The sequence below is a fragment of the Hermetia illucens genome, chromosome 2 (genome assembly GCF_905115235.1).
Source record: "Hermetia illucens chromosome 2, iHerIll2.2.curated.20191125, whole genome shotgun sequence".
In the NCBI taxonomy this organism is placed as follows: Eukaryota; Metazoa; Arthropoda; class Insecta; order Diptera; family Stratiomyidae; genus Hermetia; species Hermetia illucens.
Genome location: NC_051850.1, coordinates 79526093 through 79548994, shown reverse-complemented (window position 1 = coordinate 79548994; position 22902 = coordinate 79526093). Strand labels below are relative to the sequence as shown.

Below are 22902 nucleotides of genomic sequence, written 5' to 3'. Positions count from 1 at the left end.
CATCATTTTCTCAATTTGTGATGAACTAGGTGAATTTAACGCACTAGAAAGCTTTGTTTAATGCTATTTTCAAGTGTCGGTGATGTTTCCTTACAATAGTAATCGGATTTCTTTCAATTTGGGTTAAGTATTCCTTCACATTGTTGCTGCGGTTGTTAGGGGCTGTGACCCCGTTTAGAAACATGAGTTGACGTGTTAATACCGTATGATGTGAATATGTGACGATAACTGGAATTATGTAATTAAAAATCGAATTGCTGGCAAAATTATAAAATGAATACAGTACTGTAGACTGTCTCGATTTCAGTTCCGAATAAATTAGTCCCTTCCAACTGCCTAGATTTATCCGCTAAGGCTACAAGTTTATGATTTTGATCGAGTAACGATTCATTCCACCCATGTTACATTACATTCCTTCCTTATATGCATATTATATTCACGCTTGTTAAAAAAATAGTGTAAAGTCAAAAACAGTATTTTGCTGTATTTTAGAAATTTGCTGTAAAGCATTTCCCAAAGTTTGACGCAGGAGTATGAAATACTCGTAGCTGCAACATAAACCGTAATATAGATCACAAGGAAGTTACAAGATTTCAAAGTTGTGTTTTTCGTGTCAATTCATTGCTCCCTAATTATGTTAAAGTGAATTAGTCAAGCATCCAAAAATTATTTAAGTGGGAAATCAGAAAACCTTCATACCTGATGAGGCGATGTGTCGTATACAATACTAATGACGAGCCACATATAGTCAAACATCACAACAAAATCTTATACATATAGTCAGGCACATGGCCTTTGGTAATTATAAATATTTCTAACTTCGGCTGATATTTTGCTGCAATCGGCTTGTTGTTCTGAATGAAGTCAGGCTCATGACATATCCTTTTCATCTTTGCAATGCAAGCAGTTAGGCACTCGGCTCATCATTATTATTTGTTGGCAATGCACTTCAGGTAATTTCAGAATATATTCCTTTTTCTCTAATCTTTTCGTTTGGCAGCGGGTCGGCTCGTCTGGATCGGATTCGCCACTTCTCTCCGCCGTAAACTTAGTTCGGATGGAGTCAAGAGATTTAAATCGCCGTCTAGACTTTCAAGTCATCGCTGTTTAAGTTAGCCGTAACGAACTTCGACCTCCCTAATTCAACGCTGACCGCCTATATGATTACAACTATCGTTCGCATCGGAGTTATCCTGCTAATCCGGCAGCAAATGTCTTGACTAGTCCGTTGGAGAATGTTTATCAGCATAAGGCCACCATTAAAAATGCTCTTTTCTCGGGTGCTACTCAGATCGTCGACTACGCACCGAAGGGGCGTCGCAAGACCTGGCTGACCGCGGAATCGTAAAAGTGGGTCAATTAAAGTAATGTACTGAAGGCTCTACAAATATCGCTTATTGATTTTGAAAACAAAAACTCTATGCCCATTCTTCCTTTTTGGTGGAGTAAATCTTCTTAAAAAATAAGTAATTTAGAGAGATTTACGCGCCTACCCAATGAATTGCATTCACGTTACCGTGAGGATTGTGACACTGGTGCCCTGTTGCAGAAGTGATTGCTTCCTTATTGCTCGTGGAAATAAAATCGAGGATATTTTACAAAATTCTTTTAACGGGAGCCAAAAGACGTGTATGTAGTGTTCTTGCTTGACATACATCAGAATAGATACCAATCAAGTGTGGAACCTACCAAGGCGACACTCTCCCTCTCTTTGGTTTTTTTTTGCCCTTGAATCCATTATTCCATATTTTACATGAAAGTAAATACGGGTTCCAAGTGAAACATTGCATACTGCCTAAATGTATATTAAGTCAATTCATGTATATTGACGACATCAAATTGTATGCCAAAGGCGAAAACCAACTTCGCTTTTTGCTGAACATCACCATTCAGTTCAGTGGGGATATCAGCATGCAATTGTGTTTGGAGAAATGTCGCATAAACACAATTGTACGGGGAAAACACGCCGCCATGAGGGATACAGCCTCAATGACATTGAACGTACGCATATTGCGAGCAATATAAGATTAAGAAAAGAATTAGCTTTTTTTCCTTATTCTGTAAATTGTTTATTTTCTTTAGCATATAATTGTTTCGGGGATCACGCGCCTCTTTCATCAGTGCTTATACCTAATTCTCTAGGTATTAGCACTGATGAAGGAGGCATCTAATTCTCTAGGTATTAGCACTGATCTACGAAGCATACTTATAAACCAATGATAGTTTCCACTAATTTATACTTCAACATAAGGTTTTGGTGGAGAATCTTACAGGCCGAGTTGTGATGACTTGGTACTAATCCGCATCCTACACACAGATGTTATGTACTAAATAGTCTCCTCTTTATAGTTTCATAATCTGCAATTGGTAATTGAGTAGTCATGGATTATGTACCATTCATAATTTTTGTTGGGATCGAAGTATCCTGAATTGAAGCCTCGTAAAATGGTGCAAAGCTAGTCCAACCATTCGTTGGAGGCTTCGATGTCAATGCCTGACACAACAAATTTATATAATAAATATATGACCTCCGTGAAAGAGTTTTTCTTTCCATATGTCGATCTTCTGTTGGACTGAACTTTCTTACAACAGTCGATGGGAAACGGGAAGTGTAAAGTTTTTAAATGAAGCAATGTGATCCTCAATTTTCCGACAGCTTTATTGTACAGATTGTTATTTACAAGAACTTCCGTTGCCTGCCTTTGACAGATTCTAAATCAGTGCTGCTGCACTTCATTACATAGAATGTAGTTAGTTAGTTAGCTTAGTTTACTGGGGGAAGCCGCAGCTCCGAGCACTCAGGCCATTGTTAGGCCCATTGTATGTACTGTCCCCGTAAATCGCCTATTCAATGGCTTTCCCCAGGCTTTAGGCAATCTGAGAACATTCTCCAGAGGCAAAGAGTGTGCAGATTCTTCGTTGAAGAAAACCTTGCCAAGGTGTCTTCGTCTAAGTTCTGAGGAGGCCGAGCAGCTGGATAAAAAGTGTAGGGCCGTCTCCTCCTTACATTGGTTGCACATAGTCGAAACGAATATGGTAGTTTAAGGAGTGGTGCTCTGTTAAAAACCCTACTTGGGTTTTCATGTTCTACTTCTTAAGGAAAAACAAAGATGCTGCTATATTGACTCCAGGCTCTTTCACAAGGATTTTTGCCTTCCGGCAAGAGTTCAAATTTCTCCACTCGGCTGCGTGAATCCTTGCAATTTCACCCTTCAGAGTAGATTTGACAGTGGATAGCTGGATTTCAAAAGCTGGTTCTGGCCCCACCATTGGGGATCCAGACCCTCGGCGAGCCAGTCTCAGCGTCCTCATTACCAGCGATGTTAGAGTGCTCCGGAACCCACATCAGGAATGTTTCGTTCCAACGGCCAAGTTACAGCAGCACCTGATGACAACTTCACACCAACTGGCTTGCTGTTTAGTGCTGATAATGCCGCCCGACTATTGAAACAAATTCGAATGGTGCGACCCCTCCACTTTTGTCGCAAACATTCTTCTGCTGTCAATGAAATGGCATATATCTCCGCTTGGAATATGGTCGTTATTTTTCCGAGGGGTCGGGCCAGTTCCATAATCGGATTCCCCGAGAACAACCCTACCCCCGATCCGCCCTCCATGACTGACTCGTCGGTGAAAATTATTAAGTCTGCAATCTGAAAAGAATCATGGCCATTTGTCGACCATTTTTCTCTTTCGGTGATTACGATAGTGTGTCTTTTCAATCTGGAAACCACATGATCGGTCGGCATCAGAACTACCGGATGTTTGTCAAAGAATTTCCAGATAAACGCTTCAAGTGCCGCAGTCGGCGTAGTACTCATTGCTCCAGTAATACTTAGGCGACCAAGCCTCTGAATTTAGCAGCTTCCTGCTGTTAGCAAAATTCAGTCTCGGCCACCAGACGTTGCATGCATACATCAAAATGGGTTTTCATGGATGTATACATCCAGCGAATTCGTTTTGGTGAAAGTCCCCAGGTTTACCTATCGCATTTCTACAGCATGAGAGCAATCTGCAGGATTTCTGATATTGTTCCTGAATATGGTGCTTCCACGTTAACTTGGAGTCGAAATGTACTCCTAAATACTTGACTGTTTGTGCCAGATGATTTCCGCCCCTGCTAAAGTGGTAGCGTATAGCTGCCCCACCTGACGTTCCTAGTGAACATAACTAGTGCAGTCTTCCTAGCATTCACTGTGGGTCCATTACGGAGCCACCAATTGGATTTTGGTGGATTTCATGCGGAGTTGCATTTAAGCGATCTCATACTATGTGCCCCCATACCTCCCTGCGACCAATATGTGGATTTTTTGCCTCTCTAGCATGTGAAAGATCCAACTGATTAGCAACGGTTCGATTCCATGCTGTCTTGCCACGAATGAGGCATTATTGAAGGCGTATTCTTTTTCGGATATTGCCTTTTCAATTTTTACCATAAGTTCATGGAGTTCTGTGAGGTGGCCACTTAGGAATGTGTGTATCCCTTATGAATACATCTACTAGTCTTTCTAGTCCTTTTAGTAGAAAACACGTTAGACTGATCGGTCGGACGCTTTTTGCGTCTGTGTAGGTGGGTTTCCCTGGTTTGGGAATGAATAACACCTTCACATCACACCAGTTAATATAAGTATGTGCTAGGCATGCGCGATATATATTCCGAATATGTAGATCCAGGGCATCCATTCCCTTTCTTACTAGCGCAGGAATGATGCCATCCGGACCTGCAGGCTTGTATCTATGAAACGAGTTAAATGCCCATTTAACTTGCTCCAGTGATACTACTTTGCATGCCAGATTCCAGTCTCTCGGTTGCGGGCTGTATGCACCTGTTGGTCCCGAGATTAGATTTTGGATGCTGCCTGGAAAGTGTACTTCAAGCAAATGGTTTGCCATTTCTTCATTGTAAATAACCCAGTTTCTGTTCTTTAACCAGAATCCGTTTCAGTTTTGAGGCTGCTCAAGAGAGTTAGTCTCTTCGCAAAAGCGTCTCCATGATGATCGTTTAGCTGAACTTATACTCTTTTTTAGTGCCTTCTGTGCCTCTTCAAAGCCATTCCAGCTAGCGTCTGAATCGGAACTATAAGGGGCAGAACACAGCTATTCTCACCGATAGCCAAGCAGCGATCAAGGCGATTAGGTCCAATCAGGTGAACTGTAAACTGGTATGGGAATGCCTTGGGAGACTGATTACACTCGGCTCGTCCAACAAGGTCTGCATACTTTGGGTTCCAGGCCATGCCCATGAACTAGCCAAGAAGGGAGCAGGGACGCCTTTACGCTGGCCAGAACCCTTCTGTGGAATCGGAAACGGTTTCATGGCTATGAATCTAAGAAATTGAGAGGAACGGTTGAGGAAACTACACTGGGCCTACCGGGGATGGAGCAGTCCAGGGTGTTTATTGGGGGATACGAACCCATACGCACAAAGGATTGCTTAAACCTCACCGAAAAGAACCTCCGAATAATAGTGGGAATTCTCACTGGTCATTGTCGGCTGAACTATCACCTAGGGAAGCTAGGGATATCTACGGACACTGCCTGCAGGTTTTGTGAGGAGGAGGACGAAACCTCTATACACGTCCTGGGACAGTGTCCGGCACTTGTGTAAAGTAGGTGGAGGCATCTGGGAGAACACTTACTATCAGATGCAAGGCTGAAAAATCTAGAAGTAGGGAATATACTAAAGTTCCTAATGGTTGTAGGCCTGCTTGAGATGCTATGATCAATAGGTACACTATAATCAGTAAAAGGGGCACAATAATTCTTCAAGGACGCGGTGCGACTTTCCCTTAACAGAATAATAATAATAACCTGTCTTCCGCGGATTCCGAAATCGAGTGGGTGGAGGTGAATCCATGTCCATTACGAAATCAATGCGTCTGTGATCCGAGAGTGTGGTATCGTTTGACACTCTTCACTCTCCGACCAGAGCCGCGATGCCAGGGGATGCCACCGTGATGTCGATGACCTCTTGCCTGATCACGTTGAAGAAATTAAATTTATTACCCAAATTAAGGGTCTAGAAATCCGGTCCTACTAGATATTCTAGTAGTCTCCATCCACTTGCACTGATGTCGGAACTTTCCCAGCATATGTGGTGAGCGTGGACATCACATTCTGCTATTACCCCCATGCCTCTACTTTTCGCATATTGGATAGTTCTGATGAATGTTCCACTGGGAACGTCTTCTTCGTCATAGTGGAAATATGCAGAACACCATAGTATCTCTTCATCTCCGTGTTGACTTTTTATGGTTAGTTTAGCCGATGTGGTGTCGCCATCACATAGGTCGTTAACCAAATTAGCCTGAAAGTCTTTTGAGACTACCATGCAGGAGAAAGGATAAGAGGGAAATGGCTGCCGCAATAACTGCAGTCAACAGAGGACCTGGAGATGAAGCATCAACAAATGATCTTCACAATCACCTGAAGAAAGTTATCATGGATACGGCCACAAACATACTTGGCCCCAGCCGCAAAAGGAGTCGGAACGGCTAGTTTGACGATGAATGTAAGATAGCAACGGAACGAAAGAATGCCGCATACCGAGTAATGTTGCATTCTCAAAGAACGCGGGCATGCGCAGAGACTTATCACGAACTTCGTCGAGCGGAGAAGCGACTGTACAGATGGGAAAAGGAAGCCTGGAAGAACCAACAAGTTTGTGAACTAGAAAAGTACAGGGAGCAACCGCACAAGGCGCGGAAGTTTTACCAACAAGTCAGCAGGATGAAGCCTTATACACCTCGATGTTCATCCTGCCAAGACAAAGAGGGAAATCTGATTTCCGACAGAATGGGCATATTAGAGCGATGGGTTGAGTACTTTGATGAGCTACTGAACAACCAGAACATCGGCGAGTTGGAGGTTCCGCCAACTGAAGATGACGGACAAATACTGCCACCACCAAGTTTAAGAGAAACAGCCCGTGCAATTCATCGGCTAAAAAATCATAAGTCGCCAGGAGCTGATGGAATTACAGCCGAATTGGTTAAATATGAAAGCAACCAGTTACACCAAGTGGTTCATCAACTTGTGCTCAAGGTATGGGACAGCGAATCAATGCCTGACGATTGGCAACGAGGCATTATCTGTCTCATACATAAAAAGGGAGATATCACACAGTGCAGCAATTATAGAGGTATCACGTTGCTGAGTACCATCTATAAGATATTCTCCACTATCTTGCTAGGCCGAATAGTCCCATACGCCCAGAAAATCATTGGCCCATACCAAAGAGGCTTCACTCCATGCAAATCAGCAACAGATCAGATTTTCTCTGTGCGGCAAGCGATCGAAAAACTGTTGGAATATGGACAACAGTTGCACCATCTGTTTATTGACTTTAAAGCCGCCTATGATAGCATAGCCAGGGTAAAAATGTACACGGCCATGAGAGAACTCGGTATCCCGACGAAATTAATAAGACTGATTAGGCTGACCCTGACCAATGTGCGAGGCCAGATAAAAGCAGCATTCGACATCAACAACGGTCTACGACAAGGGGATGCCCTATCATGCGTCCTCTTTAACCTGCCCCTCGAGAAAGTGATCCGTGATGCTGAGGTAAATGCAAGAGGTCCGATCCTCTTCAAGTCCACCCAACTACTGGTCTATGCTGACGATATCGACATCATGGGAAGAACCACCCGAGACGTACAAACTACCTTTATCCGGATCGAACTGGCGGCGCGAGATCTTGGGCTACACATCAATGAAGGCAAGACAATATATGGTGGCAAAGTCAGTACCGAAGACGAATCAGCCAACAACATCAAACCGCACTGGTCAAACACGAAGAAGAATAAGGATAGGAGAATACCACTTTGAGACCGTTGACAATTTCTCCCATCTAGGGTCGAAAATCACAACCGATAACAGCTACGATGATGAAATCCGCGCACGGTTATTGTCAGCCAACAGAGCCTATTTCAGCTTACAAAGACTGTTCTGCTCGGAACGTCTCACCATAGGGTCAAAGCTCTTACTGTACAAGACTATGATCTTGCCAGTCCTCATGTATTCCTCGGAAACTTGGGTTCGTAGCAAGAAAACAAGTATTTCCCCGGAACACAAGATAGTTCCAGAAATCGGGTTAGGAATGCATCGTCGAGTTGATGTCTGCACCTGGCTGGATTCCATTCCTAATTCGTGATCAGCTGACGCGGTGGTTCATGTCATTATTCGCAATCGACGACAAGCATCTGGTCACATGCAACTCTGCGTTTGCAAGTCGGCTCGGGATTTTAACGGGGTACGACCTCGTATTAGTATAATATTTAAGTGGAACAGTGGTTCATTTAAAACTTCGTCCCTATATAGTTAAGGCGCCGAGCTTCTGATTTCGGACACTTTCACATAACTTGTTGACCGTTTAGATCCTCACATTTTGCAAATGATGCAAAGTCAATGAATACGAATTTTCTGCTTGGGCACGTCGAGAGCTGTGTCATTGGGAATCCTCTCCGCTTTTGCTTCGGTCGTTTGGCGGCGGCCAGTGATGACTCGACCAAGCAAGATTCTAATCAATGATTCACAAACGAATTTGCCATTTCACGGTTGAGATGCAAATTTATCATTGATTTGAAATAGAATTCTTATCAGTCGATCCTATTTCGAAATTTCTGTACATGATTTTTGGGCTTTTTGTGATAGGTAGGAACGTCCAGCTGATAGTGGAGGAGAGTATTTCAACGAGCCCTAAATGTGTTGCCCGATGGTAGTTCGCATGACAAATATAAAACTAATCACCCCATAATTATCTAGAAAGTATTACATTCATTCCCCAGATAAAGTACTTGTCTTAGAAATAACTGCATCCAAAGATGATAATGAAATTAATAGGAAAATGCATAACATTTGTAGTGGCATTACATAGAATACAACTGATAGGCAGATATGCACCTTGCGTGGAATACCTACATAGTATTCGGGTCGACAAACTCGAAGTTACTTTAATGTACACACAAGCGCTTATTGTATAGGCGCATACGTGCATAGAAACTAGACACTTGTTTCTAGCGCATAACCACTTGCAGTAATGTAAACAGCATCTGTAAAAGAGTACCTTAACGTAAACGTAAGTTTATCGTAGAACGGAAATATCAATAATACGCTAGTTACGTATGCATACATTTCAGCATGTGAAGTCATTTCACACTTGTTCAATGGAGAAAATAAACATTCTTTGAAGATTGCCTGGCTAGTGTTTGTGGATTTTAGTTGATACATTTTACTATCCGCACAGTGTCCAATTTTTCCTTGTGTGGAATTGAAAGTTTTTTGGAAGGTGTATTCTTGTATGTAGATTTGTTTTTTCTGTTAATTTCGTTGATTCCGTTGAAAGGGAATACCGTAACTACGAAGATAAACTATGCGTATTGCGATTTTAAAGTAAATACATGCAGCGAGTGCAGTTACGATTGCAGGTCTAAAATTCGAAACAAAAGTTAACAAGTTAATAAAATACATTGAATGTTTTTATACTTATTGGATAAATACGTAAATAATGAAAACAAATGAAATAAAAGAAAAACAAATCGGGAAATCAATAGATTTAGATGCTTCAGATGCAGTTTTTCCACAATCGGTACAACCCTATATCGATCGCGAATATCCTCATTTATGATGGGATCAAGGCGTGTAACGCCACTAATCCAACGTAACATCATCGTCTCCATTACCGCAAGACGCCGTTCATTGTTTTTCAAAGTCGGCCAACGCTCAGAATTATAGAAGGCGACAGGGCGAACGATACTGCGGTAAATTTTAGATTTGAGACGTTCCCCATTGGCCCGAGATTTCCAATTGCTCAGTTCTTGGCAGTTCTATGCGAATTACAAAATATGCCAATACACGCTTAGGCGGATGACGTGACTGTGTTAGTTTTTGGTCGAGTTCTGGGAACGGTGTGCGGAAATGCATAACGCATCGTTGATTTGATTGAAAATTGGTGCCGCAGGCATGACTTTCACTAAATCCAAATAAAAGCACAATGGTATTATTTACAAAACGGAGGAAATTGAATGGTCTTTGTCTTGCAGAGGTAAGGGGTACAACCGTTCAATTCCCCGAAGAAGTGAAATATCTGGAAGTTATTCTAGACAAGAAGTTTTTTTTTGAACAAACATGTATAGGTAAACATGAAACGAGTTCTCAGAGCTTATGGGCTGTGCAGGCGGACCTTTACCTCGACATGAGAACTTACGCTTCAGGTACTAATGTGGGCATATGCTGCTATCATTAGGCCAATGTCCGCTTATGCATCCGTAGTGTGGTGGGTTAAAATGAAACAAAAGAGTTTTCGGTGTAAACTAGCCACATTGCGGAGAAATATGTGTCTTGGTATTACCGGTGTCATGAGGATGACATTCAGCATAACTCTGAACGTATTACTCAGTTTGCAGCACTTGGATTTGTTTATTGGGAGCACTGCAATGAAAACAGTTCATAGATCAATTCGATTAGATCTGTGGGCAAACAATGGACGTGGTGGGCACAGAGCACTGGAAGAATTATTGGGGGAATTGAATCCAGTTTTCGCAACGTCTTCTGATTCTCGGATCCCCATACGTATCTTTGGTAGACGATAAGAAGTTTCTTGAAACGAAGCGAAAACTGGGACGAACCAGAAGAATGCATGTCAGGATATACATATATATACGGTCTTCTACACCGGTAGATCAAAAACAGAACAGGATTCTGGAGCCGGAGTCTACCTCCCGAATAAAAACGAGGAGTGGACTTTGCCCTTGGGACAATATGTAACGGTCTTTCAGGCTGAAGTGTATGAGATTCTAAGGGCGACAACCTGGATGATTGACGAACGATTGAAGGGCAGGCACATCGCAATCTGTAGTGATAGGAGGGCGTTGAGCTCTCCTTTGAAGACTTCAAAAATCGTCCAGGAATGTAGAAATCCACTGAACTCCGTTTCTAGGTTTAATACGGTGGAACTAATCTGAATACCCCCAGCCCTCGTGGTCAAAGGGAAAATGAAATATCGGATGCTATTGTGAAATAGGGTTCGTTTCCCCCCATACCCGGACCGGAACCAGTAGCATTGGCTAATGCTACTATCAACAACTGGAAACAAGCTTCCATAATGACAGGTGGCTCATTATAGGGGATCATCGCGTGTGAAAGCCGTTTTTTCGCTTTTTTGAATTTTCCACCATATACTTATATACATATAATATCCTAAGCATGCGTAATATTTTTTCTATCCCGATAACATAGTTCATCATTGAAGTACAGAGCAACTCATACATCCATCTCCAAAAGAAGGTGTTTTCTAGTGCCATGCTAGAGGGCGCTGTGCTCATCTTAGCGGAAAAAATAAAGTGCATTTTAACGTGCGGTCCTAACCACGGTTTGCAAACTAGGATTATCAAAAAATTTTGTATGGTAAATTTTTGGTTCCTTGTTAAACATTTTTTTGTAAATTTTGGTGTTTTTTTTTTTCACATCTTCTTTAATGAATTAAAAAAGATCCAACTGGTGCCAAAATAATAGATTCATCGGACCCGACACGTAATGACTCCTTAAAAACACATCAAACCTGTCAAAACCAAACAAACATACGGCAAAGTTTATCCTGTCGAAAAGCAGGAAGAGTTGCAGAAGTATTGTGGACAGATCTTCGTTCACTAGTTAGGCATATGTTCACTATAGGAATTCTCCAAGATGATACGTGTCCATCCTGCAATGAAGAAGCAAAATCTACGAACATTTTCTATGTGAGTGCCCTGCCTATGGACGCATCAGACATCAGATTTTTGCTATTGATGTGCTAAAATTGCAGCGGGTAACATCACATCTGCTAACGGAAATCTTGCGATAGCGTAAACGAGTCCGGGATATTCCGTTAAAAGGGGGGATCGAGTACAATGAACCACTAGGGTCTGAGTGCCCAGATACTGCCTCTCCTCCATCTCAAACACACACACACTCTGGGCAGGTTACTGCCATTGACAGTGATAATGCCTAATTCCTGGGGATTCTTTTTTTTTCTTCAGCCTTTGTCCCCTTCACAAGCGGGGTCGGCTCGTCGTGGTCGGTTTCGCCATTTGGCTGTATCGAATGCCTGATCTGGGTGCAATCTCGAGGCTTTCAAATCCCCATCCAGCGTATCAAGCCACCGTTGCTTAGTTCTCCCTTTTGGTCGTTTACCATCGACTTCGATGTTCAGACCAATCTTGGCAAGTGAATTCTCGTTTGCACGAATTGCGTGACCATACCATCGAAGACGCCTCTCTCGCAACTTTTCCACGATCGATAGACAACACCTTGTTCTTCCAAAACCAACAGAGATTATATAAAAATCTCACCAACTCAGCTCGTGAAAATAACCTGGATCTGGATCAGGCAAACAATTTCTGGAGAATTGTTTGGACCCTTTGGAATTTAGAAACAGTGTGGCTCCAACACCTTATGCGTCCATGTGCGGTCCTCCCCGAAATGACCATGCCTGACATAACTGAAGCTGACGTAGAAGCACCCCTTGAAAAGGCAGGTAATTGGAAGACCCTAGGAGTTGATAAGATTCACAACTTTTGGCTAAAGCGGCTGAGGAGCACTCACAGGGTATTGGAAAATCGTTTTGATCAGATGATTGTCGATCCTAAATTAGTTCCAAAATTTTTCACCAAGGGGATAACTTTTCTCATCCCTAAGGAACAAGGTGCCTCTTGCCCTTAAAACTGTCGACCAATTACTTGTCTTCCTACCACCTACATCAATTATAAATCAGCCTTTGACTCTATCGCCTTTGACTCTACATCACATCGTCGTTATTACAAGTATTACACTTGCACAAAACCCGAATGTGGTTCTTCTCGTGAGAGCAGTAACGAAGAATTGGAGCACGAAGCTATCGGTAGCCTCACAAACATCAGGAGAGATATCGATCAGGCCTGGCATCTTCCAAGGCGACTCTCTAAGCCCACTGTGGCTTTGTTTGGCTTTGAATCCGTTATCTATCTTCTGCATGAAAGCAAATATCGCTTCCAAGTCAATCATTGTCGAAATGTACGTTGAGTCATTTAATGTATATTGACAACATAAAATTGTATGCCAAAGACGAAAATCAACTTTGCTCCTTGCTGGACATCACCATCCAGTTCAGCAGGGATATCGCCATGCAGTTGGGTTTGGAAAAATGTCGCATAAAAACAATTGTTCGGGGAAAACACACCGACAACGAAGGATACAGCCAAAATAACATCCGAATTGAGGGTATGGATTCGGACGACGTGTACAAATACCGCGGCGTACTGCAAGCAACAACACCTGCTGTGGCAATAATCAAATCTAAGTTGCTGGGGGAATTTGAACGGCGTCTGGATCTTGTCCTTAAAACTGAGCTGTACGGGAAAAATAAAATCATGGCAATCAACACATTCGCCATTCCCGTCCTTCTATACACTTTCGGTGTGATACAGGAGTAATACTGATTTAGAATCTGTCAATAGGAGGGGGAAGGGTAGTTCTTGCAAACAACAACATGCACAATAGAGCTGCCGAGAAATTGAGGATCACTATACCACTTCATCAGGGAGGAAGGGGGTACTTGATTTGAAAACATTGCATTCTAATCAAGTGCATTCTCTTTGATAATTTTTCTCTAGCCAAAATACATCAAGTAACCGTCATGGCAGATAATAAATTGTGTGCTTTGAACTTGAAAAGCAGAGAATGGGATCCCATATCGAATGTTACTTCAGTCCAACAGAAGACCAACATGTGGAAAGAGAAACCCATTCACGGAGGTCATATAAAAAAGTTGTTGTTGTCAGGCATTGACATCGAAGCATCCAACAAATGGTTGACTAATGGTGTACTTTTCTATGAGATCGAAGCATTCCTAACTTCAATTCAGGATGCTTCGCTCCCAACGAAAAATACAAATGGCACATCCTTCATGACTCCTCAATCACCAACTCCAGTTGTAGGTTATGCAACTGTGAAGAGAAGACCATCCAGCACATAACATCTGCCTGCAGAATGTTGAGCAGTACAGAGTACACCAATCGTCATAACTCCGTCTGCAAGATTCTCCATCCATCCTTGCGTTGGAGGTATGGTGCGGTTATAACATAAATATGTATAAAATTATGTTTTATTTTTCTTGCTTAAAATTCTAAATTCTAATTCTAAAGCGTTTTTTTCTTTTAAATCCACGTCTTGACGAATAAACGTCATAATTTTGCAATTATATAAAGGACAGTTAATTGCAGAATATTGATTGCATTTAAGCGTATAGTATAGAGCACGATATTCCCACATTTGGTCAAAATCGTACTACGGGTAGCCCGTAGCGTACAAATGGAATGTGGAAGTACGCAAAACCCCTCATAACTTTCTTTTTAAGGTTTTGTGGAAAGAAAGTGATCATTTCTTTTACGGAACCATTCTCAGAAACTATCAAACTGAAAAATCTGAAAAAAATACCGAAGCTGCACATATATGGTATATAGGCTCCAAAATACCAGTATATATTGGGTTGGGGAAAAAGAAATGTAGTATTTTGTCAATAGATGGCGATACTTAGACATATCTTGTGTTGTACTTATCGCATCGGGTCATACTATATAGCAATTTGAAGACGACATTCTGTGCTACGAGTGTCTCTTTGACAGTGTTGTGATCGTCCGTTTCAGTCTCAAGTTATAGCGCGTCAAAAATTGAGTCCACCTAGGAAGAAATTCGTCATATTTAACGTTTTTACTACCTGAGAGGTAAAGATGCAACGAAGGCGGCGGAAAAAAATTGTGAAGTTTATGGGCCCGATACTGTAACGATTCGCACAGCACAGCGTGGATTCGATCGATTTCGTTCTGGTGTTGTGGATGTCGAAGATACACCCCGCACTGGTAGGCCAATCGTGGTAGAAACCGATAAAATCGTCGAAATCATCCAAGTATACCGGCATGTGTGCATTCGCTCGCTTGGCCAGGAACTGGGTATAGACCATAAAATCGTTTGGAACGATTTACAAAAGATTCATCATCATCATCAACATTGCAACAACCGGTATCCGGTCTAGGCCTGCCTTAATAAGGAACTCCAGACATCCCGGTTTTGCGCCGAGGTCCACCAATTCGATATCCCTAAAAGCTGTTTGGCGTCCTGACCTACGCCATCGCTCCATTTCAGGCAGGGTCTGCCTCGTCTTCTTTTTTTACCATAGATATTGCACTTATAGACTTTCCGGGCTGGATCATCTCCATCCATACGGATTAGGTGACCTGCCCACCGTAACCTATTGAACCGGATTTTATCCACAACTTGACGGTCATGGTATCGCTCATAGATTTCGTCATTGTGTAGGCTATAGAATCGTCCATCCTCATGTATGGGACCAAAAATTCTTCAGAGGATTCTTCTCTCGAACGCGGCCAAGAGTTCGCAATTCTTCTTGCTAAGTCTCCAAGGAATAAATGAGAACTAGCAAGATCATAGTCTTGTACAGTAAGAGCTTTGACCCTATGGTGAGACGTTTCGAACGAAACAATTTTTGTAAGCTGAATTAGGCTCTGTTGGCAGCCAACAACCGTGCGCGGATTTTATCGTCGTAGCTGTTGTTCGACCCTAGATAGGAGAAATTATCAACAGTCTCAAAGTTGGAGTCTCCTATCTTTATTCTTCCCGTTTGAAAAGTGCGGTGTTGTTAGTTGATTGGTTTTTAGTGCCGACGTTGCCATCATATATTTTGTCTTGCCTTCATTGATGTGCAATCCAAGATTTCGCAACGCCTGCTCGATCTGGATGAAGGCAGTTTGCACGTCTCGGGTGGTTCTTCCCATGTTAATCCCCTTGATTTGCAGAAGATTGGATTCGAAAAAAAGCTGGATGTTTGGGTGCCATACGAGTTGATGCAAAAAAATCTCTTGGACCGAATCAACGCCTGGGATGCACTGCTGAAACGAAACGAATTCGACCAACCCATCTCCAAGCCCGGATTGACGGCCAGGAAGGTTTTGCTGAGTGTTTGGTGGGATTGGAAGGGAATCATCCACTATGAGCTGTTCAACTATGGCCAGACCCTCAATTCGACCTTCTACTGTGAGCAACTCGACCATTGGGGGAGCTCGGATGGGATATCTTATCGCACCCACTATATCGCCGGACCTGGCATCAAGTGATTACCATCTCTTCTAGTCCATGCAAAACGCTCTTGGTGTAACTAAGTTGACCTCAAGAGAGGGTTGCGAAAACTGGCCGTCTGAGCTTTTTGCAAATAAGGAGGGTGATAATCAAAAAAGCAAGCGATGTCGGCTTTACGGTTTCTTACCAGGGCAGAGGCAAATCGTCAGACGCTGCCTCACCTCTGCCCTGGGAGCAGCGTGACCGTAGCGGCTCGCAGATGTTGAGTGCTCCTTTATATAATTCGTAGAACACGACATGCCTACGAATTATATTGAGCGCAAATCCGCCTTATTGACCAGAGTTTGGCCAGAGCTGAAAATATTCGTTTTGAGAATGATGGGGTCCTAAGTCCGCATTAACTTAATGCTGGACCAGACCAAATGGGGAACAACTTACTCCCTCTTTCCTGGTCCACGGACCCCTCGCTTAGGGCTTGCACACAAACTTTTTAAAAAAGCAAGCGATGACGGCTTTATGGTTTCTTACCAGGCCAAAGGCAAATCGTCAGACGCTGCGTCACCTCTGCCCTGGGAGCAGCGTGACCGTAGCGGCTCGCAGGGGGATAATGAAGTTGGCTTCTAAATGGCAACAAGTTTGCGAACAAAATGGCGTATATTTGACTATATAGGATAATTCTAAGTATGTTAAATCAAGCGTCAAATTTCGATCACAAATACATTTCTTTTTCCCCAACCTAATATAATCCATATCGATATCTGCTTAAATAAATTTAATAATAGTATGTTACTATTATATACTTTTTGCGAATTGTGTGAAAAACCTCCTTTTGTTCTTTCCTGAACCATAAAATTTCGTAACGATATAGGCTATAACATAGTGCATTATAGTTTGGTCAAAAACCCACTACATATTACTGACAGTTACAGTAATTCAAAGTTAACTCTTTTACGTAAATTTACTGCAACCCAAAACACAGAATGTCAATAGCACATTAAAGTAAATAGTGTGACACGCTGAATGCAAATACATTACAAACTGTGTACAAATGGAACACTTCTATAGAGAAGAAATACGCAAACCTCTCGTACTTGAAAGGCCGAACTTTCGATTTTCGACTTGCAAAAATTTCGTGAATCACAAAATCTGATTAAAGTTAGGCTAGCTGTCGATCATAAGCACTCTGTTTGAATTGTAAACCCCGATGCTTACCGTGAATATCGTTTTTCTATATTGGGCCTTAAGATGTGCCCCATACAAAAGCGGGTGTTTTTTCATTTGTTATGAGTGGAGTGTGGCAGTGAGTGTTTTAGAAAAAGATCACTAAAATTAAAAGGTCATCCTTAGTTGTCATGGATGTCTGTATTCGTCTTGCATTTGTCTCGCTGCTGTGGGCTTATCACTTGCACAACGTTAATGGTGATGACAGTGAAACTCAAGCACAATCTGACTGTGTGGATGTCCTATATTCCACAGGAAACAGGAAAAACTATCCTAAGAAACCCTCCAATGGAAAAAAACTTAAAAAAAAAATTGTGCTGAGGCCCCTACATTACGCCTAGGCCTCTCATGTTAATATCTGCTCAAATAAAGCTATTAATAGTATATTTTTTGTGTTTATAAAAAAATGTCTGGAAACCTCAAGTTTTTGGGGAACCGTATTACCCAAACAATTAAAGACACGTTTCACTTAATTTAATATTTTATTGCACTCGATTCAATCCAGGTTATCACAGCTCCTAACACTCTCCTCTAGTAGGCCAATTTCAAAGTTTAATTTCCACGTCGAATTTACAAGGTGATTTTTTAATTGGCCCCCTCTTCTCTGGGGCAATTGAATGCAGCAACGGAGGAGAATCTGTAATGGCGCCCAGGATGCGCCACCACATCACTCCGCCCCAGTGAAGCTGCGCGGGTTCAGCGAAGCAAATCGTCCGCGTACCCCGCCAATGGGGGTCACGGGGCGCTTTTTCGAAGCGGCCGCCGTCTCGTCGGAGGCCCTCAACCTCGACGAGGAGACCGAATTGGGCCCACCTCGAACGCCGAGCTTGACCGAGTGCTCGTCTCGATCCAGCACCCTAAAGGGACCCTCGTATGGTAGTTGCAGCGGCCTCCGAGTGACGTCCACTCTTGTGAAGACCTGTCTACACATCTCAAAATCCCTGGGGGAGTTGACCTCCGATGTCGCGTGTCGCGACGGTGGAGTTGGCTGCATCCTCGAAGCCGCGTCCCTGAGTAGACGCCGCAACGGTTCATGGACGGCCAGAAGTATTTTCCAGTGACTAAACGGTCTCGCAGAGTAAATAAGAGTTTAAGTCGAAAATAAGAAACTTCTTGAATTTGTATTTGGAGTTTGCCTTTAGGTCCCTTTCTCAACGGAGAAACGGAAGTATTTTATAGTGAGGTACGCAGTGAGTAGCTCACAATCGTAGGCGCTGTAGTTGCGTTGAGCTGAGTTGAGCTGTTTTGAAAAGAAGCTCAACGGTTACTAGATTTAATTCACCCGTTGGTGAAGAGCGGCGCCTTCTATTGTATCTGAATCATGGACGGACACAGCTAGGGGCGCATCCGGCTGAGGAAATGCTAGCAGTGTTGCATCAACAAGCTGTCTGACTGACTCAAACGCATGGACGGACTCAGCAAACTCCGCAATCTCGCGAGAGCCTTTAGTCTTGCGCCCAGACAAGTAAGGATCGCTTGGTGATGAGCGGTCTTTGACAAGAAACGACGATAGATCCTTCACAGCAATTGGTATTAGAAAGCTTTTTATCGCCTCAATATCAACCTAAGTGGCCGAGAAATTTTACCTGCCTCTGGAAGAATCTGCATTTCTCAACATTTAGGACGAGTACGACATCAAGAAGACGTAGAAAAATGCACTCGAGATGTTCCAAGTGTTGAGATTCTGAAGAGCGACCAAAACATCATCGATTTAGACGAAACAAATGTTCAAGTTTCGCAAGGCAGAGTGGATGAACCTCTGCACAAGCCGAAAGTCACCCTAATGAACTCGAAGAATCCGAAAGGTGTGCAGAAAGCCGTCTTCGGCAGCGACAGGGATTTGCACATGCCAGTTCGTTAGCGAGTGCGAAAAATCATAGATCAGTGGGGTGGGATATTGGTCTGGAACTGTCTGAGTATTCAGATGCCTATAATTTCCATATGGTCGCCATTCACCGGACCAATAGCTATGGTCTGCAGATACCGTGTTTGATAAAGCCTTCAAACTGTTTCTTCGCAACAGCAAGCTCTTGGGGTGAAAGTGGATGCACCTTTGAGAAGATTGGGGAGCCGGTAGTATTGATATGGTGCTACACATCGTGCTTAACCGGCTTGGAGAAACTACTTTCCGTAGTGATGTTGCGATACTTTCTAAGGAGTGCGCGAATGCAGTGGTCGATAACATCATCGAAAATTATTGAAAGAGTGTCATATATGTAATGAGTTTGCGGAGTCTATCAAAGCCTTGTTCTGTAGGTCCACCAGCAGCCCATAGTGAAACTGAAGTCTGCGCAAAATGTGGGGATGCTAATGTCCGCCAGAACAAAACGCCACGAAGTTCCGGCACAGTCCAAGTCTCACTCATAGCCATAGGTGCGGATGGGAGAAGAGTTTGCGACCGCCAGTCGTAGATTGGAATTGGAGTGTTTGGACGGAATACAGTGAGAACAGGCACCTCTGGACGCTTGTCGACCAAGAAGCAACGTCTGCTTAGAGGGTCGAAGATTGTAAGGCGACGTGGTACTGCGCTTCGGGTAGCCGTCGTCGAGACACCCAGCGAGTATAATTTTTTGTTCTATTAAACGTGCATCCGGTGGTACATTTAGTCGCTTGTATTAACAAACTGTCGAGGTGGATGGGGGCCCCGGCGTGCGACTACCTGAACGCCCCTTTTGAGAAGAAGACCTCGGCTGTGATTGCGATTGAGATCTACCTCGCGAACGCAAAGTACCAACTATTGCGGTGAGTTTTGTAACCGCGCCGACCAGTGTCGTCATCATGACCTTGAGCTCAACCACCTTGCGAGTCGTATCTCGGGAAACCTCCGCGAAAACGGGGCGTGCGTGGACCTCGTGCACTTTGTCGGCGGTGTCGGACAACTCCTCCAGCAATCGCGAGTCCGCGCAGGCCAAGATAGCGCGGGTGGTCTCCGAGAGTCGTTACAGAGATTTCAGCAGCTCTGAGCCGACCTTCAAATATCCAAAAAAAACATCAAAAAACTGCCGCTGCCCGCAGCGCAATTTAAAACAATACAAAAATAAGTAAATGAAAATAGAAGATGAGAATAATAAGTATATCAAGATAACTAAATGAAGTGAAACCTAAATGAAATCAATCATAAGAAATCAAAAGAAAGAAATGAATAATATAAAAAAAAAATTAAATGAAGTGTTGCCTGGGATTGTGCGTTGCTCCCATTGAATGACTGTGTGATATTCCAGATTTGTTGTTTGATTTTTTAAGATTAACACGATTAGTGATTGATTTTCAACAGGCTGTCCTTTTCGAGCTGTTTGCTGCGCCTGGGCTTGCCGGTGCTGCTGGACAGCGACCGTCTATTGCTTTTTGCTGATCAAAACCCATACAGAATAAATTGAAGACGAGATTGCCGCTTGATTTAAAATGTTATGAGGGGGCTGCAATTCAGCTGACACAGATTTCAATGGTTTATGCAGATTATTAGTCTGTAATGCAATATTGACGAAATGTGTGACGTTATGTTGTTGGCTTATTTGAAGATTCAGTTAGCATACAACTGATTGACGGACACTCCAAACCGCTTCTTTCCGTTCGAATGAGCGTCAATTTCTCAAGAAGCTGCTTTCCCATAGTATAAATCTCCCTTTAGATTTCAGCCATATATCCGTATTACTTACTTACTTTAATTAACTTAGTGAAATTGAGAATATTTATATATAATAAAACCCAGGTTCGCGCCTACGATGCACCGCCACAACATAAAGCACATTCTGAAAAGTTTGAAGGGTATCTTATTATTCAAAGTTGTATAAATTTTCTTCAAGCTAAGAAGAAGACGTTTCCTCATGGGAACTACGCAGTCCGTTCTTCTCTATGGTGCGCCTCGCTCAAGTGCAGAGGCGGGGAGCTTTGCGAGTGACGTGTGCTTATCGCACCGTCTCCGAACCGGCTGTGATGGTGATTGCGGGAGTGATCCCCGTTGCCCTCCTTGCCAAGGAGCGCAAAGCTATCTATCGCCGTAAGGGCGAAAACTTAAGAGAAGTGGTTGCCCGTGAAGAACGTCAACGCACCCTTAGCGAGTGGCAGCTTTCTTGGCAAAATGAGCCAACTGCGCGGCTCATCGACAAATTAGACCCATGGTTGAAAAGAAAGCATGGTGAGATTGATTACTTCCTTACCCAACTTCTAAGTGGGCATGGAGGTTTTCAGTCTTACCTGCACAGTATTAGGAAGGCGCGATCTCCTGATTGTGTGTTCTGCAATGGAGTGGCGGATGACGCTGAACACACCTTTTTCTCTTGCGAGAGGTGGGACGGTCTCCGCCAGCAGATTTATGCAGACACAGGGGAGCTCTCTCCAGACAACATTGTGCGAGAGATGCTGAAGAGCGCTGACAGCTGGAATCGTATTGCGCATTATGTTCGGGCTCTTCTTATTACGAAGAAGATTGAACTCGACCGGTGGAGGGATCGGACGGTAAGGGGTTCCCTGAACTAACAACAGCTCCCTTCCTCTCCCCCCTCCCGTTGGTGAAAGGAATTCGCTGACTTGAAGGCTCCCAAAGCCGGGAGAACGGGATGGCTAGCCCGAAGTAATGTGTCAAACGGTTCCAGGCTAGTTCTCTGATGACAGGGAGGTGTTTAGTTGGTGGTTCACCTACCCTACTCCCAAAAAAAAAAGTTATATGTATTATATATGAGTGTTACTTTTTATATACACACTGACTTAATACATAAGTATACACTACCAGCTCTTTACAAGGATCCACATATTTGTACATGGAAATTCTACAAAGCCTTCCATATCTGAAGCGTATTTTAGATCGACTGGATGATTTTATTAGTACGACAAAAGGTCAGAATGGAGTTTCAATGTGTTTGTGGTTTCCTCTGTAGATCAAACATATTAAAATGTCACAATTTATATTTATTTTCAGATTGATATTGACTTCCAATGTGTTTTCTACTGAAGAATGGAGTGATTACAACTTGCGACTACAAACATATACATATATCCCGGAAGTCAACAACATTAAACTAACTCTATTTACACTGTGAAACCGGTAAGTTTATTCGTTTTAAAGTAACACTTTCTTCAACTTTCTCTGTTTCTGATAAAAATCAAAAGTTTTATGCATTGACTATATTTAATGAGGGTATCCCCGCTAGAGAGGGGTGAGTGAGAGGGCTAGTAAGATGCGGATTCGTTTTCCAATTTCAGATAAAAATTAGTTTGCCACTTTCGTACATAATAAAACCTAAGAAAGAAATGCTTCTATCAACTTTCTTCTTCTTTAGCCTTTTTCGGCTTGATTGGGTCGGCTTCGCCGCGAAGTTCTGGGTCGTTCCTTATCAGCTTGAATGCTTGGGCCAATTTTAGCGAGCATTGAAAACACGTCTTGTAATGACGTAAATGAAGTGTCTCGTCGACACGCTAGACAGATTTAAGAATGGGGGGGTGTCCTTTTGAACACTTCAATCTCTCACATGCCGTCTAACTGTTGCCTGCGATCGTACCGAAACTTGAAACACAAAAAGGGGAACATTGTCGTAATCTAGCGGAAAACACACAAATGGGGATAAAAATATCGGTTCG

General features: G+C 43.0%; 1 protein-coding gene across 1 annotated transcript in view; it reads left to right on the top strand.

Moving 5' to 3' along the window:
• Positions 1 to 22902, top strand: part of LOC119648640 — a 358882-nt gene that overhangs the window by 38211 nt on the left and 297769 nt on the right. Inside the window, exon 2 of the mRNA XM_038050411.1 lies at positions 22244 to 22369. The gene's annotated coding sequence lies outside the window, so the exon portion shown is untranslated. The remainder of the gene's footprint in view (positions 1 to 22243; positions 22370 to 22902) is intronic.